The following is a 19,280-nucleotide window of genomic DNA, read 5'->3' on the forward strand; positions in this document are numbered from 1 at the left end:
TTAACTTTAAGATGTACTTAAGAAAACCCTTTTCAATTGAACGCGACCAAATTCATTTGCATCAAAACCTGTTCGTTTTTTAAATTATGCAATCAGATAGTCCCGAAACCCATCGAACGTACGATGACATCAGAACTACGTTCGTTTCCTTTTGTTTATTTATTTACCTTCTTTTGTTTGTTTCTCAAGAACCCGGTTGGCCTAGTCGCATTTTTATTACGGCCGCCTTATTTGGAAAAACCGGCGATGATAGATTTATGAATGAAATACCGATCGGTTAATGGTGAATCGATGTATTTGGTCATATTAAATTAATTTTATCGGTTTTAAAGGTCAGTGGCAATCTTTATATTGATTTATTCTTTAGTATTTTAAAGGTATTTTAAGATTAGTGAGTATAATTAATTAATGGCTTTATAATAAGGTTAAATGATTAACTGCTTGCTCATAGATATTTTATTGTTTTCAGGTATGTACGTTATGCCTTTCTCACCTCTTTAGCCATGCTGTTACTATAAAAAAGATGTATTAGAGTTTATGTAAGTATTTTGATGCATTGTGATTTTATATGTTATTCTTAGAGTACTACAAAAATCTATAAAAAATGTTAGGATAATTTACATACCAATTTTAACGTCAAATAGAAACGCTTTTTTATGGCAGAATTCTTGGTAATATTTTATATATAAAACAAATGAAATTAAAGGTCAGAAATTAAATATTAAAAATCTCACCTACATAGAAGGCTTTAGTACTCTTCTATTGACAATTATTTTGGTATTATAGCCATTGCAGTATTCCAAACTGTGCATTTTTATGTAGCTAAACAAAACTGCTGGTTTTACTTTTTTATTTGGGCTATTCCCTGACCAAAACAGAAATACCATTTACCAAGGATTTATGATAACATGAAAAAGAGAAAAATAATTTTTTGTCAAAATAAAGCCAGCTCCCACTATTATTCAAGTTTCCACTTCTTGACCACAAAATTACTAGATCAAACGAACTTACCTGAAGTGAAGTTCGATCTTAATTATATGAGTCCTCGTCGAAGTAAATAAGAACACTATGTAGTCTCCCTGACTCTACCGAATACCACGAATTTAAAAGCAACGCAAAAAATTCGCCCCAATACAAGGGTACCCCGACACCCGCCCGCTCGGTCTATGCAACTCATTCTTTAAAGATCTCGCTGAAAATTATAGTAGTTAAGAAAAGAAGGGGGTTAATTTTAATTACAAAGGGAAGGGTGGGTCTTATTTACTTCGACGAGGACTCATATAATTAAGATCGAACTTCACTTCAGGTAAGTTCGTTTGATCTAGTAATTATATTTCGTCCTCGTCTCGTAAATAAGAACACTATGTAGATGTTTAAAGAAGAAAACTTAACTTCATAATTTTCAGTACTGAATTGTAAGTCGCTGTTTTTGTTTTTTTTTTTTTTTTTTTTTTTTTTAAATTCATGTATTTGTCAATGAGGAAACACACAAAAAACAAAAAATAAATTCTAAATTAACGAACAAAAAATATTTCATAAGTACTTACATATCTTATATACTTAATTAGTAATACATTTTTTGATACACAAATATCATGATCAGTCGTATAAAAAGGTAAACAAATGACGGGTTGAAGCCTATTCGGGTCGGAAGTTTTTAAACTTCCATTAATCTGAATTTTTACTCTGTGATCAGAAAACTGTATATTTTTTAAATCAATTAAAGATAAGGTCTGCCCCCTCTGTCCTGAGCTGAGTGCTAGTAGCATAGCCAATTTTAATGTAAGAAGTTCCAAGGAAATGTTTTTAATTTTTAATGTTTTTAAATAACTCAAAACCATAGCTGGATCCCAAGTATTTGTGTACCTTGGTTTATTTGGCCTTAACTGAAAAATACCTTTAAAAAACCTTGTAACCCTAAAATCCTGTGCCAATTCCGGACCTAAAACTAAAGCTAAGGCTGATCTGTGAGAATTAAGGGTTCCATAAGATGCACCCTTCTCAAATTCAAGTTGAAGGAATTCTATAACTATTGGTACCGATGCAGAAAAAAAAAAAAATCTACTTTTATTGTACCACAGAAATGCCACCATAACTTTAAGCCCGTATTGTACTGCTTTAAGGTAGATTCTGTTAATGATGCTATGCATACCTCTAAAGCAGAACCTGGGACTCCTCGTGACTCTAATGCTTGCCGGATAAAAATCCGGCAACCAGGGTAGTTGTGCCCATATGGGATGTGGTGTTGACCTATTAACGGGTAAAAGTCAATTTATATTAGGTTGAAGAAAAAAACTGGAGGATGTCTTTGAAGAGAAGTGAAAATAGGATACCATGGTTGTGTAGGCCAATATGGGGCAATTACGATACCCTCTGCTTTATCTTGAATAATTTTCTGTAACACCCGAAGGGAAAAAGGAGGGAAAGCATAGAATTTTAGGTGTTCCCAACTTAAAGTAAAGGCATCCACCCATAAAGCCACGATGCCAGGATACAAATTTAGAACATTTTTTGTTGAGCCTGCTCGTAAAAAGGTCTATTAATATAGGCAATGGCGGTTGTATTATCAATCCGCAATAAAATATTATGACCATGAAGGTCGTTGACAAAACACTTTAATGCGAAAAAGACTGCCTTTAATTCCAGATAATTTATATGTTCCTTCTCCTCCTCTAAAGACCAGAAATCATTACTTTTCATATCCCTACAACAGGCACCCCAACCAGTTAAGGAGGCGTCTGAAAAAATTAAAATGAATCTCTTCTTATAGAATTTGAGCCATGTGGGATATTACACAACCACCACCTAAGTATCCACCAAACTATCTTGCCAACAAATTGTGCAAAAAAGCGAATAGTGCATTTCTTGCTAGTTCCCCAAATTTTGTTTAATTAAATTTAAAAGAACTGGTTTCTTATCTTGAGGAAGAGAAACGGTCATATCTACAGAATTATAGTTAAAAACCCAGATAACGACATAGCTGTGAGGGCACTAACACACTTTTTTCGTAATTTATAATGAATCTAAATTGCTCCGGAACTGAAATTGTAGTTTTAACATTTTCGGAACATTTTTCAAATGATTATCCAAATAACCAAAAATCATTTAAATATATAACTGAAAGGAAACCTCTAGCTCTAAAAATAGAAATTATTGGTTTCATAAGCTTGGTAAATATGTATGGTGCGCAGCTAAGGCCAAAGGGCATACAATTATATTCAAAAAGTTTTCCTGAGAACTTAAACCTTAAATATTTTTAAAGTTTTTTATCAATAGGTAATAGAAAATATGCATTCTCTAAATCAAGGGTACACATGTATCCATTTTGTTGCACAATATTGCATACTCCGCCTATCTTCTAATTTAAAATGTTTTGTTCTAATAAAAACATTCAAAGATTTTAAATTTAAAATAAGATGGCTAGATCCATTAAGCTTAGGTACTAAAAAGGTACTGAAAATAAATTCGCCCACAGTGTGATTAAACTCATTAATAGTTCCTAATTTTAAAAGGTCATTAATGGAATTTTCAAGACATTTTTTCCCAGAAAGCGACCAAATCGGTTCTGAAGATTTCAATTTTTGAACTGGAGCTCTAATAAAGGGTAATTTAAGTCCAGTAATCCAAGATAAAATTATTTTTATCCTGGGTAATATCCTGCCATTCGGTTAAAAATATTTTAAGCGACCCACCTTATCTAATATCTTCGGCGACTGTCTTTGATTCGAACATTCGATCTCGATTGACGTTCCTGCGCTTGTGCATTCGAGCCGCGCTGAAACAATCTTTGTCTCTGTTGGGATGATGATGGGGCTATGGCTGCACCCTGACGACGTCCACCCCGAGTGGTGTCCCTGCGTGTTGGTACGCGAGGTGGACGGTACAAGTTTAAAGATGCGCCTGATAATGGTTTTCTCGTAAAATTAGAACTGAAGGGCTTTAGATCCAAGGCAGTTCTTTTCACCTCCTTGCTAGCCTTGATACGTTTTTCTAGATTGCTGCCCAATAACCAGCCATCTACGGAGACATTGGTCAAGGTATCCTTTAGGTCTTTTCGTAAATTCAAGAGGAGTAGATCACGTCGAATGACTGAATATTTATGATGGAAATCCGCAAGCAATTTCCTGGTATCACTAACTTGCTCTATCCGTTTGAGGCTTACTTCCCCCCCCCCCTTTCTGAAAATAGTTCAGAAGTAAGTTGACCTAGGGCTGAGAGAGTAGAACCCATTTGATCCTGCAAACTTGCAAGATTGGTGTCGCGACGCAGAACCTGCTAATTAATAGCCGACGCCACTTTAGAATTAAGGCGTGGACTCTTTAAAAGTGGACAATTTTCCACGGGTAGATATTTCCCTATTAATTTTTGATGGTTTTCTTCGCTTCAGCCCTTCTCCAATAATGTTGTCCATCTGCTTGCCAAATCGCAGTGGATCTTGGAACCAAATAACTCCTGAATTGGCTCCTCATCTCCCAACAATGCCAAAACTTCCTTATCTAGAGACGGGGCTGGAGGAAGATTTTTATCATTCGTAGAAATAATTTCTAAAAGGAAATATTTTATTTCAGAATATTTTGCCACAAATAATTGCCGGAAATGTAAAATATGCCATAATATTTCACAAGCCTTATATTCCAAGAACCAGAAAAGTAAAATATACCATAATATTATACTTTATAACCAAATCCTGTGTGAACAACTGTTATTGTTTGAACTTAGGAAATGTAAAATATGCCATAATATTTCACAAGTCTTGTACTCCAAGAACCAGAAAAGTAAAATATACCATAATATTATACTTTATAACCAAATCCTGTATGAACAACTGTTATTGTTAGAACTTAGGAACTGTAAAATATGCCATAATATTTCACAAGCCTTGTATTCCAAGAACCAAAAAAGTAAAATATACCATAATATTATACTTTATAACCAAATCCTGTGTGAACAACTGTTATTGTTTGAACTTCGGAACTGTAAAATATGCCATAATATTTCACAAGTCTTGTACTCCAAGAACCAAAAAAGTAAAATATACCATAATATTATACTTTATAACCAAATCCTGTGTGAACAACTGTTATTGTTTGAACTTAGGAAATGTAAAATATGCCATAATATTTCACAAGTCTTGTACTCCAAGAACCAAAAAAGTAAAATATACCATAATATTATACTTTATAACCAAATCCTGTGTAAACAACTGTTATTGTTTGAACTTAGGAACTGTAAAATATGCCATAATATTTCACAAGTCTTGTACTCCAAGAACCAGAAAATTAAAATATACCATAATATTATACTTTATAACCAAATCCTGTATAAACAACTGTTATTGTTAGAACTTAGGAACTGTAAAATATGCCATAATATTTCACAAGCCTTGTATTCCAAGAACCAAAAAAGTAAAATATACCATAATATTATACTTTATAACCAAATCCTGTGTGAACAACTGTTATTGTTTGAACTTAGGAAATGTAAAATATGCCATAATATTTCACAAGTCTTGTACTCCAAGAACCAAAAAAGTAAAATATACCATAATATTATACTTTATAACCAAATCCTGTGTGAACAACTGTTATTGTTTGAACTTAGGAAATGTAAAATATGCCATAATATTTCACAAGTCTTGTACTCCAAGAACCAAAAAAGTAAAATATACCATAATATTATACTTTATAACCAAATCCTGTGTGAACAACTGTTATTGTTTGAACTTAGGAAATGTAAAATATGCCATAATATTTCACAAGTCTTGTACTCCAAGAACCAGAAAATTAAAATATACCATAATATTATACTTTATAACCAAATCCTGTGTGAACAACTATTATTGTTTGAACTTCGGAACTGTAAAATATGCCATAATATTTCACAAGCCTTGTATTCCAAGAACCAAAAAAGTAAAATATACCATAATATTATACTTTATAACCAAATCCTGTGTGAACAACTGTTATTGTTTGAACTTAGGAAATGTAAAATATGCCATAATATTTCACAAGTCTTGTACTCCAAGAACCAAAAAAGTAAAATATACCATAATATTATACTTTATAACCAAATCCTGTGTGAACAACTGTTATTATTTGAACTTAGGAAATGTAAAATATGCCATAATATTTCACAAGTCTTGTACTCCAAGAACCAGAAAATTAAAATATACCATAATATTATACTTTATAACCAAATCCTGTGTGAACAACTATTATTGTTTGAACTTCGGAACTGTAAAATATGCCATAATATTTCACAAGCCTTGTATTCCAAGAACCAAAAAAGTAAAATATACCATAATATTATACTTTATAACCAAATCCTGTGTGAACAACTGTTATTGTTTGAACTTAGGAAATGTAAAATATGCCATAATATTTCACAAGTCTTGTACTCCAAGAACCAAAAAAGTAAAATATACCATAATATTATACTTTATAACCAAATCCTGTGTGAACAACTGTTATTATTTGAACTTAGGAAATGTAAAATATGCCATAATATTTCACAAGTCTTGTACTCCAAGAACCAGAAAATTAAAATATACCATAATATTATACTTTATAACCAAATCCTGTGTGAACAACTATTATTGTTTGAACTTCGGAACTGTAAAATATGCCATAATATTTCACAAGCCTTGTATTCCAAGAACCAAAAAAGTAAAATATACCATAATATTATACTTTATAACCAAATCCTGTGTGAACAACTGTTATTGTTTGAACTTCGGAACTGTAAAATATGCCATAATATTTCACAAGTCTTGTACTCCAAGAACCAAAAAAGTAAAATATACCATAATATTATACTTTATAACCAAATCCTGTGTAAACAACTGTTATTGTTTGAACTTAGGAACTGTAAAATATGCCATAATATTTCACAAGTCTTGTACTCCAAGAACCAGAAAATTAAAATATACCATAATATTATACTTTATAACCAAATCCTGTATAAACAACTGTTATTGTTAGAACTTAGGAACTGTAAAATATGCCATAATATTTCACAAGCCTTGTATTCCAAGAACCAAAAAAGTAAAATATACCATAATATTATACTTTATAACCAAATCCTGTGTGAACAACTATTATTGTTTGAACTTCGGAACTGTAAAATATGCCATAATATTTCACAAGCCTTGTATTCCAAGAACCAGAATAGTAAAATATACCATAATATTATACTTTATAACCAAATCCTGTGTAAACAACTGTTATTGTTTGAACTTAGGAACTGTAAAATATGCCATAATATTTCACAATTCACAGGAAGTTTTGTACACAGCTTTCAGGAAAATTAGGAATGTAAATACGCCATAATATTTTACAACTACCTAATTCTTTGAGCCAGTTACCATAATAATTCAGGAATACCATAAAAAGAAGTAGTAAGAAAAAATTGTCCTATCAATTCTTTCGCAAAAAATATAAAACAACAATAAAGTATCCTTTTATTTACCTGCTAAACCGCCATCAAGGTCAGGGTCGACCCTTTCGGCCAACTCTGATAACGGTACATTATCAGAACTGTCGTCACTGTACTCACCCTTACCCCGCTCACCCAAACCTCTAGCGGGGCTAAAATTTGAAACTGAAGGCGTAGAATGGCGATGATTTCGAGACACATTCCTTTGTCGAGCCCAACGATATTTCGATTTTAAACATTTTTAAAGTTTAGAAATTTTCCACTGTACATAATTATAGCTATCACTATCCGCCGAAAAACTATAACGTCTTTTATTGCGATTAACCGACATATTAAATTTATCTAATGAAATAACAAAAATTTTGCCACTACGAAAAAAAAACACACGCGACGTAACTATTCGGCACGAGAACAAGGAATGAGTTGCATAGACCGAGCGGGCGGGTGTCGGGGTACCCTTGTATTGGGGCGAATTTTTTGCGTTGCTTTTAAATTCGTGGTATTCGGTAGAGTCAGGGAGACTACATAGTGTTCTTATTTACGAGACGAGGACGAAATATAATAGAATATTCTTGTATAATATTAATAAAATTAGAAGCCCAAAGAGAAATAAAATATGTATACGCCTTTGTTTTAATAAAAGAAAAGATGTAAGTAGAACATCGACCCTAAGGAATAAACGTAACGTTTCGCATCCCCTGTTATACAGATTCATCAAAGATGCACATTTTTGTGATCTCAGCAAGAATCGAGAAAATGTAAATGAACGACATTAGTGTCAGACGTAAGAGGCCGTTCATATTATTCTTTTTGCAATTTATTATGGGAATAAACTTGACTCTGGTTGCTTACAATTTTAATGAATGAATGTAATGAATTAAAAGACAGCTTGCAATTAATTATAACTGATATAACCGAGTTAAATTTAAAAATAATATCGATACACCCTATGGCGATCTAACTTAATATCGGAAAAATTATTACATGATTATGTGAGGTTTTTATGTGATCTTGTCCAGACGTTTAGGGAAAAATGCATTCGTATAATGTGCCGTAAGTATCACGTTGTCATGATATATAAGTTATATGCATAACTTAAATTGATATGGTAGCTTGTCTTTATATAATAAATAAGACGTTATGTCTCGTACTTCAACAGTGCGAAAATAAATATGAAACATGGAAATTGGTTTTATATGTGCATAACTCAGTTAGTTGTCACGTTATTATCTAAGGACATAATAAATTTAATGCAAAATCTAAAAATATAGTTCAGCTGATATGTGTAACTAAGAGAACATAATATGGAGCACTACTTTTTAATTAGTTTGTAAAAAGTTAAAGTTGGTTCAAATACTGGGTTCTGTTTACAAATATGGAGCTTTTAGAATAAACTCCTTCTTTAAGGCAATATTCAGGTTCAAAACAAGAGTCGAATTTCAAATAAGAAATGTAGATACTCTATCTAATGAGTTGAGCTGGTATTATGAACATAGTTTTTGACATAAGTTAGATATACGTTTATTCAACGATTTTTTAGTATACTTTTGGTATATTTGTTAATCATATTTGGTCAAGGTATATTTAATAAACTATAGAATATAATACTATCGGGTTTTAAAAAGGGAGAAAATTTCGTCATAAAAAAATTAACATGAGATTTATATATCTAGTTTTTAAACTCGATTACTATACGTCAAATGTTCGATAAAAATCTTCTGAAAAATCACTGTTTTTCGTCCATATTATCTAATCTACTAACGCTGTTTTTATACAAAATATTTATATAAAAAATAATATCAAAATTAAATAAACAGTAATATTAAATTAAATATTGAATATATATTTTCTGCAAAAACATTGTTTTTCATGAACAAAACCTTTGCCCCCCCCCCACCCACCCCAAACATTTGCCCAGTGAGAATTTTTTTAAAAAAATCACCGTTTTTTGTCTATAATATTCAATATCATAACACTCTTTTTGTATTAAATATTTATTAAAATACATATATATAATTATATTAAATTTAAATAAACAAACAGCTGTGTTACTAAATTATATATTAACTACGAAACCAGCTGTTCTTCATGCGTATTATTTTGGAAAACAATGATTTTTGAAAACAATTTCTTACTGGTCAGTTGTGTGGGGTGGGTGGGGGGTAAGGCAGACTTAATGAAAAACGGTTTTTTTTTGCAAAAAATAATGACCTGAGAAAAAAATGCTTCTTAAGAAAATTATAGGAGAGAAATAAAATGTGTATACGCCTTTGTTTTAATAAAAGAAAAAATATAAGTAGAACATCGACCCTAAGGAATAAACTTAACCGAGTTAAATTTTAAAATAATATCGATACACCCTATAGGTGGTCTCTTATACCAGTTTAACGGATACCTAATCGCTTAATGGATATGTAATCAATAGGACGCCCGAGGCCATGTAACTTAATATGGGAAAAATTATTATATGATTATGTGAGGTTTTTATGTGATCTTGTCCAGACGTTCAAGGAAAAATGCATTCGTATAATTTGTCGTAAGTATCATGTTGTCATATGCATAACTTAAATTGATATGGTAGGTTGTCTTTATATATTAAACAAGACGTTGCGTCTCGTACTTCAACAGTGCGAAAATAAATATGAAACATGGAAATTGGTTTTATATGTGCATATTTTAAAATGGCATGATACTCGTTTTCGTGTTAGGTTCTTTTTCTGTATTTTACAAGTACTTACACGAATAAATATTGGGTATAATCGGCGTTAAATGTGCATAACTTAAATGGATATGGCACTTTGTTTTGCATAATAAGCAAGACATTTTGACAAGCACGTAAAAGGACTATTGAAAAGTAAACTCTCATAGCTTTTGTTGCTATACAATATCGAACGTTTATTTACTTGAGCCAGACATACTAAAAATGGCTTAGTTACAAAAATAATCGTAAAAATTATTAAGAAAATTGTGTGTGAAACAAATGACTATTTTATTTTTATAGTACGAAAATAGTGAAAGAGTCAAAGAATAAATAAATATGTTTTTATGACCTTAAAATTGATTTAATTTTTTTTCCAATACCACTAGGAAAACTGCATTAGTCAACTATTTGTTCTTTAATCTAATAATCCGTCAATCCATTTTTAAAACCATTAAGTACAAAGCCTTATTCAATTATTAAAGATTAAGCAGACCGATTAATATGCATAGTTTTTATGCAATTTAGTATATAGGTGACTTTACCAGCTGAATATGAGACCTAGAATATTTTCAAAGTAATGAGCTTCTCCAAAAATTATGTTCATAGGAAGCTCAAATATGAACATAATTTTATTAGATTTTTTTATTTGAAATACGACTCTTGTTTTGAAACTGAATATTGACTTAAAGATTCTAAGAGCTCTTTATTTTACGACAGAACCGAAACTCAAAAAACTAGTGCTTGAATCGACTTTGACTTTTTATAAACTGATTGAAAAGCATTGCTCTATATTATATTCTCTTAGTTACATGGTAATAGCTCAACTATAGTTTTAGTTTTCGTATTAAAATGATCTCTTTATGGTGTCCAAGATAAGGATCCTAAACATAGGGATCTCGGTACCTGTTGGAGATACAGCTTCGGTTAAATTAGGAAAAACATGTGCACTTTGAAGCGTATTTACATGCCGTTGAGAAACTTCAAAAATTTCCATGGCCTGCTGAGATATTTGGAAAAAACGGAAATTTTCCAATATCGATTTTATTTTTTCCTGGCTTTATTTTAAAAGATATCAAAAAACTATTGACACTTTCTCATTGACACTTTTGATGTAGTACGTGATGGCGCTTTTAAATTTTATATCCGACGTTTCGTTTTCGAGAAACCATCATCAACTTTATTTTTTTATATGGCGCGAAAAGAAAGTACACCCTGTGTCTGATTCCATTTTTTATTACAAATTCAATGATGTATCACATGTCACATTTTTTTGTTAGTTGAAAGGAAAAATGCAAATTTTTTATTTTTTTAGCATATTTTTTAGTAGTAAATACCTGTTACCGAGTCTGTCACATTTTTCTTAATATCTATTTAGAGAGTGATGAAGCTAAATGAAGCATTGATTTGCATTGTACATTGTACTACTTATAAATAAAAAATGTAACCAGTAATAGACAAATGTTTTATGATTTTTCTAACGATATGCAACAAATAATGAATACATTTTAAAAATAACGAAAAAAGCAAATAAATTAACGCATTTTATAAATTTAATTTAAAACAGGTGTTCAAACAGGTTTCCGTTATTTTCTAGACATAAGTATGATCTTCTTACAGTAGCAGTTAAAACATTACGCAATATCTCTGGTGTAATACTTTGAAAAGCGGCCGTCACACATTCTCGTAACTCCTGCTCAGTTCCAAAAGAATGTTGATAGACTCGGTTTTTAATAAGTCCCCAAAGGAAGAAGTCCAAAGGGGTTAAGTCCGGGGATAGCGCTGGCCAAGACACTTTACTGGTGGTTCCAATCCACTTTTCAGGAAAACGCTGCGAAAGGTACTGTCGAACTTGCCCAGAATTATGTGCAGGAGCCCCGTCTTGTTGAAACCAACAGCTATTGACTTGTGCCAGAGGTAAATTATCTAAGCAGTCTTCTAAATCATTTTGCAATAAATTAAGATATCGTTCTGCTGTTAATGAATAATGGTAAATAAATGGACCTAGTATTTTGGTTCCTAAAATTCCACACCACATATTAAACCCAAAACGTTGTTGATGTCTAGATATTTTCTTAACACGCGGATTTTGTTGGACCCAGTAATGACTATTGCGGCGGTTAAAGATACCATTATTAGTGACCATACTCTCGTCGGACCATATTATTTTTGATGGAAAATTAAAATCCTCTTCACAGGCACGTGTATACCACTCACAAAAATGCCGACGTCGTTCTAAATTTGTAAGGGTGATATCTGTTTTTACGTAAAATAAACTGAGCTGTAGATTTGGCCACTCCTACATTTTTTTCAATTTGTCTGGTTGATATCTCGGGGTTTTCAATAAGTGCTTGTAAAATATTATTTTGAGTTTCTTCAAGAGATTCCTTTTTTCGAGATAAAGCGGGCTTTTTAAACGAACCATATTCTTTTAAATTTCGAGCCAACTCTAAGAAAATGGATTTACATGGTTGTACTTAATAATATGTTTAAAAAAAAAAGAAAATTGTATTTTTCCTTTTAACCAACAAAAAAAATGTGACATTTGATACATCATTGAATTTGTAATAAAAAATGGAATCAGATACAGGGTGTACTTTCTTTTCGCGCCATATAAAAAAATAAAGTTGATGGTGGTTTCACTAAAGTTGATGGTGGAAACGAAACGTCGGATATAAAATTTAAAAGCACCATCACGTACTACTTCAAAAGTGTCAATAGTTTTTTGATTTTTTTAAAAATAAAGCCAGGAAAAAATAAAATCGATATTGGCAAATTTCCGTTTTTTCCAAATATCTCAGAAGGCCATGGAAATTTTTGAAGTTTTTCAACGGCATGTAAATACGCTTCAAATTGCACAACTTTTTCCTAATTTAACCGAAGCTGTATTTCCAACAGGTACCGAGATCCCCATGCTTAGAATTCTTATCTTGGACACCCTGTATATTAACATGATAACTGCAGTCATTGGTCTTGTTAGAGGCTTTGCTAAAATCAATATAGATTATATATTTATTTTAGCACTTTTACTAATTAAGGACTTAATATATGCAAAAAGGAAACTCGATATAAGGCCATATTGCTGATTTACATGTTATTATTCAGGAAGTTATTCATATTAATTAATGTGTAATGTTTGTAAAATAAATAGAGCGGACAAAAAAAATATCGATCGTAGTGATCGAGCGTAAAGACTAGCTATGTAAATCTCTTATCAATTTTTTTAAATGCCGAAATTTTCTCTTTTGTGTAAACAGAATGGTATATGATATACGTATATTTTTGACTATATACGGTTGAAAAAACTATAAATTTTTTTTATCACCTATAATTTTTTCAAAAGAATTTTTGGCTCAGGCAACTATTTTCTGCAAAAAAACTATTTTTTATTAACCATAACCTTGCCCCCCTCCACCCACCCCACACAATGTACCAGTTGTTTTAAAAAGTTAAGTTGAAATTGTTTTAAAAAATCATTGTTTTTCTAAATAATAGACATGAATAACAGCTAGTTTCATCGTTAATATCTAATCTAATAACACCGTTTGTTTATTTAAATTTTGTGTAATTATATGTATATAAATAAATACTAAATAAAAAATAATGCTATTAGATTGGATATTACGACCAAAAAAAAATAATTTTTTTAAATAATTTCTTACTGTGCAAATATTTGGGGTGGGTGGGGGGGTAAAAGTTGTGTTGATGAAAAACAATGTTTTCGCACAAAAAAAATATATATAAACACATAAAAAGAATACTAATATATTCTTTATTTTAATGATATATAATAAAGCGAGGTATTTTATAATGCCTTAATGACTACTGTTCATTAAATCTGTATTTATGTCTCCCAACACTACATATATATTAGACTGGTAACTATTAAAAAAATAAATCAAAATCAGCTAAAAATTGAAGTATATTAGTTGATGGAGAAGGGTAGATTAATATGTTATAATTTCTACTATATACACTAACTTTTATAGCTACCTGATGACAGGTCATCATTTAAACAGAGAGTATTTAGCTCATTTTTATAGAATATAATTTGACCATTAAATGAATTATAGTGTACTTCATTATAATATACATTGTAGAAATAATATTACATTACGCAATAAAACCAAGAAATTACTTTATCCCACAAATATTTAAATTTATTATATGAGGGGTCTAGCTCCAAAGTAAGCAATCTCCATTTAAAAAAAAAATAGTTAGATGTCGCTTCGGATTCAATTTTCAGCCGTACATACAAACATAAAATTGTTTTGTGCCAAAACGGGCAATATCCTACCTACTTTTAACTTTAGAAATCGGATTTAATTCCAAAGTGAGCAATCTCCTATAATATAATAAAATCAAACCAAATGCAATGCAAAGTGTACAAAATCCATTTCGCGCCATTTACATCGATTCTTGACGGGTTACATCCTGAAATAATTTACTTGTTTTTATTTTTGTTGTCATTACTCTGATGTTCGTTGAACGGTGCACGTGTATTATTACCAAGCTACCACGATTTAATTGTTTCAACTTTTTAAAGTATTTTTAAATAATGGAAGTTAATGTTACTCCGACACATGATGGACAAAAAGCGCGAAAAAAATCGCGAGATCCTGCTAAGTGGAAGAAAAATATAGAAAAAACTACAAGGTAAAGTTAAACTGATTATAAACATCTTATGTAGATTCTATTGCATATTGTTTTTTGTGTAGATATAGTCCACACTTTCTTCCGATTTACCCAACATGTGGCCATAAAAGTGGTGCATCAAAAGGAAATCAAAAACTTGCATGGAAGGTTTTACCATGTAAAAGAAAAAAAATTTCAAGATAATTTTATCTTAAAGTATTGTAAAACAGTGCCGATAAAAACAAGAAAACCAAAAAATTTGAAACACAAAGAAAAGCTTTTTCAAACAAACTTTTTCGTTATTAGTCAACAAAAAAGATTAGTTCCTGTATGTAAAAAAGCATTTATGGGCATTTTGGGAATAACAAGAAGAAGGATCGATAATGTAACCAAAAAATTCTTTAACTCGTCTATGCCGGCAAGAGAAAATCGAAGGGGTGATAGGAACTTAGCAATATATCAGTTTAAACGAGAATCAGTAATGAAATTTATAAATAAATTTAAAGCTACGGAAGCTCATTACTATAGAGGGCAGACTGAGAGATTGTATCTTGATTCATCACTAAACATAATAAAAAATGTGGACCATGTATCAGAATGACAACAAGGATCAACCAAAAAGTTATTTTAGAAAATTTTTTAACAGTCAATATAATTTGGGTTTTGGTAGTCCTCGTACTGACGTATGTTCTACATGTCTACAACTGACTGAAAAAATTAAAAGTTGTTCCGATGAAGCCACAAAAGTTAATTATATAGTCGAGAAAAGAGTACATAAAGGCTCAGGCTTACTTTAATTTTTTGCGAGAAGCGAAGGAAGGAGTTGAATTTTTTTCATTTGATTGCCAAAAGAACCAAGCGCTGCCGAAATTACCTGACCAACAAGCATACTATTCAAGACAGCTTTATATCTACAATTTTACAGTAGTGAAAGGAACTTCTAAATCTAAATTAAATCCCTTAACTGTCACAAGTTTTTGTTGAATTGAAAATGAATATGGTACAGGGTCCAATGAGATTGCTTCTTGCATTTTTCATCTGCTGAATGTATCTGATTTTGCAAACATTCACACCATTCGATTAATGTGTGGTGGATGTGGAGGGTAGAATAAAAATACAACCCTAATTTCAATGCTCATTTACTGGCTATCAAAGCAAAATCCAGTTATCAAGATTGAAGTAATCTTTCCAATTAGAGGTCATTCATTTATACCACCAGATCGAATATTTGGACATATTAAAAGAGAAATTCGGAAAAAAGAAATTATATTGGAGCCAGAAGAATATCTAAATATTTTTTCACGCTATGGAACATTTTTAAAGGTTGGTACAGATGTTGAAATAAGAGATTGGAAAAATGATGTAAGCAAATTCATAAAACTACCAGGACAATGACATTTTGTTTTTAGTAAAATGAAAAGGATAATGATCTCAAGTACAACAAAGGGAGAAGTTGTCTCCAAGGAGATGCATTTTCTCCTATAGAAGCGATGTTGGGATAGGAAAACCTATTACGAAGAGAAATAAAAGTTTGATATCAATGGATTCCACCATAATTTCTAAGAAAATTTTTATAAACTTGTACTTGATGGTGAAACTGAAGAAGTGAATAGCGAAGACAGATTATGCAAAGCAGTCGAATACGAGTTCACCCTAACAGTTTAAAATTTAAGAATCTCAAATTTCACCTGTTCAAAAAAGAAGTTGTTATATTTTTTGAAAATTAATTTCATCGTATATGTAGAATTTCATTTTTCAGTTAGGTTTTACACTTTTTGAAATAAAAGTTATATTTGATAAACTCAGAATTTTATTTCATACCGTACAATCTCCATAAGATTTATTGTCAAAAGGTACAAGCTCCAGTACCAACTTTCAAAATGTACTTTATCCAAATATTTTTTGATAATATTTTTATAAATAAGTTTATTTGTTTAAATTAAAAAGTATACATAACTTTCCCACTATCAACTCTATACATCACAATATTCCAATAATTAAAAAATATCTTTAAGACAAAATGAGAGGTTTTTCTTTATTCCTGAAAAATTAATAAACATGGAAATTGAACACTTTGGAATTAGACCCCTTATATTTAATAATTTTTTATCACAATTTATATTACTAGATAGATTAGTCGGGTGTTTTCTCAATACTGTAAATATCAAAATTTTTGGATTAAACTTTATTTGTTATAAATTTCAGTCTGTTATTATACAAAAAATATTTCTTGTAATAATTTATATATCAAAGGCCTGGGGTAAATAAAACACAATATCAACTAGCTTACCTTTCAGGTATTCACATGTTTGGATTTAAATTAAAAATTACTTCAAATACGTGGAAGAAATACATTATTACAATCTGAACTATCTGAAGGCAAAAGACTTGAAATACCTAAAATAGAATTAAAAATAGCTTTAAATACATAGAAAAAAAAATTCACAAATAAATAAATAGTTGAAATTAAATTAAAAATTCCTGGAAGAAATAAATCACAAAGTCAATTGTCCGGAAGGAAAGGCTTTAAATAGCTGAAATTAAGATAAAAATTACTTTAAATGCCTGAAAGAAATGAACCATAACCTTACCTGCCTAAAGCGAATAACTTCGAGTATTTGTTATCATACAAAAAATATTTCTTGTAATAATTTGTCCTGCCTACTTTACAAAAATTACGAAAAAGATACTTTACAAAATATTCATGCAAACTAGAAAAGGTTAACCTATTAAAAAGAAATACTGTTTATCCATACCTATATAAAATGTTATATTGCTACTCTAATCTATGTCACCTTAATGTTCTAAGATACATTTCAAAAACGTGCCTCAAATCATAAAAATGGACTTTTAACAGCTTAATTTACGGAATCCGGACGCTAATAATCAAGCAAAGCACTAAAACCTGTAATATACCTGGTGTGACGTCGTGACGGGGTGTTTTCTTTCCAACTTATTTACTGCCCGACCAAAATCGTAAAAGTAAAGTAATGGCAGTAAATCTAGCGCATTGGTTTTTCATTTTATAGAGTAGGTTTTTTAATATTTGCACCACATAAACGACAACCGACACTGTTGACTTTCCCTCGTATCGATAATCGAAAGGTTTCACTTTTTCCTAAATCGCCTTTGTACGGTTTTTATTTTATGAGCTTTAGGGTTTATAATGCCGGGATTAGAGCTCGATGTCGCTTAAAGAACCACCCCCCTAATTTGCCGCTTTCTGTGTGTGTGTTTTAGAATTTTTTTCCCCGGAAATAATCTCTGCCGAAAATCGCGTTTTCCAATTAAAAATCTGTGAAATTCCGCGCGATCGAGAGAGGTTTCCGTTTCACCCCTTTTCTTTCTTTTCGGTTAATTATGCCGCGATTTGTGTGCTAATTAGTTCAAAGTATTCCGGAATGTTCGATCGCTCTCTTCATAATTCGGATTCTTTTCTAATTGGGTCACCATATTTACATAAAAAAAAGAAAAAGATTTTCAAGATCGGGATTTAATGAGGATTAAAAATTTTAAAACTAACTGTAAAGAGGAGATAAAGTGCTGATTGTTTTGAATAAAAACTGGGTGCTTCAAAAATTGCAATTTTTTGATACTTTTATTTTTATAAAAATGCAAATTACAGTTTTTCAGTATAATGCTATAAAAGATGGCTGATTAGGCAGCAGCGGCCTTACATGAAAAACTTCTGGTAACAGAATAGATTTTTATTTTCGTGTCGGCTATAATATGGAATAGATAAGTGACTTTAGGAAAGATATAGCCATTACTTTTGACGCCATAGTTAGTTCGATTCCGATACAAGGGGTATACCCGAAAAATGAAAAATCTCAAACTTTGTAGGTCGATATCTCGGCCTCTATGGGTATTATCGCGAAAATTCTAATGGTTTACAGTTAGTTTCGCCCTTCCAAATTGGAGATAACGCATTGTTAGGGCCTATTTTTGGGCTCAAAAATGTGGTCAAAAAATGACTTTTTCGAATTTTCAAAGTCCTTCGCTTAATTTTGCTCGAATCCTATTTTAACCTGATGTTTTTGTGATGTAGCTGGTAGGAGCAAGGCGCTGGTATAGTTAGTTTTTAATTTAAAAAAAATCAATTTTTGATAAAAAAATTCGATACAGGGGGGTATACCCGAAAAATTAAAAATCCAAAACTTTACAGGTTTGGCTTCTATGGGTATTATCGGGAAAATTCTAAAGGTTTACAGTTAGTTTCTCTCTTCCAAATCCAACGAGACCATCCTCAAGGTCGAAGCGCTCATATTAGCCTAGATATCGTATTATTAGCGCTTATTTTTCCAATTATAGACCAATTACTTTAATAAGTACAATTAGTATATTAGTTGAAAATTAGGTGAATAAAAGTCAAGCTACAGTCTTTCCTTGATGATAAAAACTCACTTTACAGGAATCAATATGCATTTAAAAAGAATTCCAGCATAGATAATGCATTGAGTGCAGTCACAGAGTTGATCCTAAGGGGCTTGGATGAAAAGGATCTAAATAAAGC

At 31.0% G+C, this 19,280-nt stretch overlaps 1 long non-coding RNA gene across 1 annotated transcript in view; it reads right to left on the reverse strand.

Annotated features, from left to right (window-relative positions):
• Positions 1-17,124, reverse strand: part of LOC126733474 (uncharacterized) — a 35,205-nt gene extending 18,081 nt beyond the window's left edge. Inside the window, exon 1 of the long non-coding RNA XR_007659719.1 lies at positions 17,058-17,124. This is a non-coding gene — a long non-coding RNA (uncharacterized LOC126733474). The remainder of the gene's footprint in view (positions 1-17,057) is intronic.
• Between the last annotated feature and the right edge of the window lie 2,156 nt (positions 17,125-19,280).

This window comes from Anthonomus grandis, chromosome 2, assembly GCF_022605725.1.
Source record: "Anthonomus grandis grandis chromosome 2, icAntGran1.3, whole genome shotgun sequence".
In the NCBI taxonomy this organism is placed as follows: domain Eukaryota; kingdom Metazoa; phylum Arthropoda; class Insecta; order Coleoptera; family Curculionidae; genus Anthonomus; species Anthonomus grandis.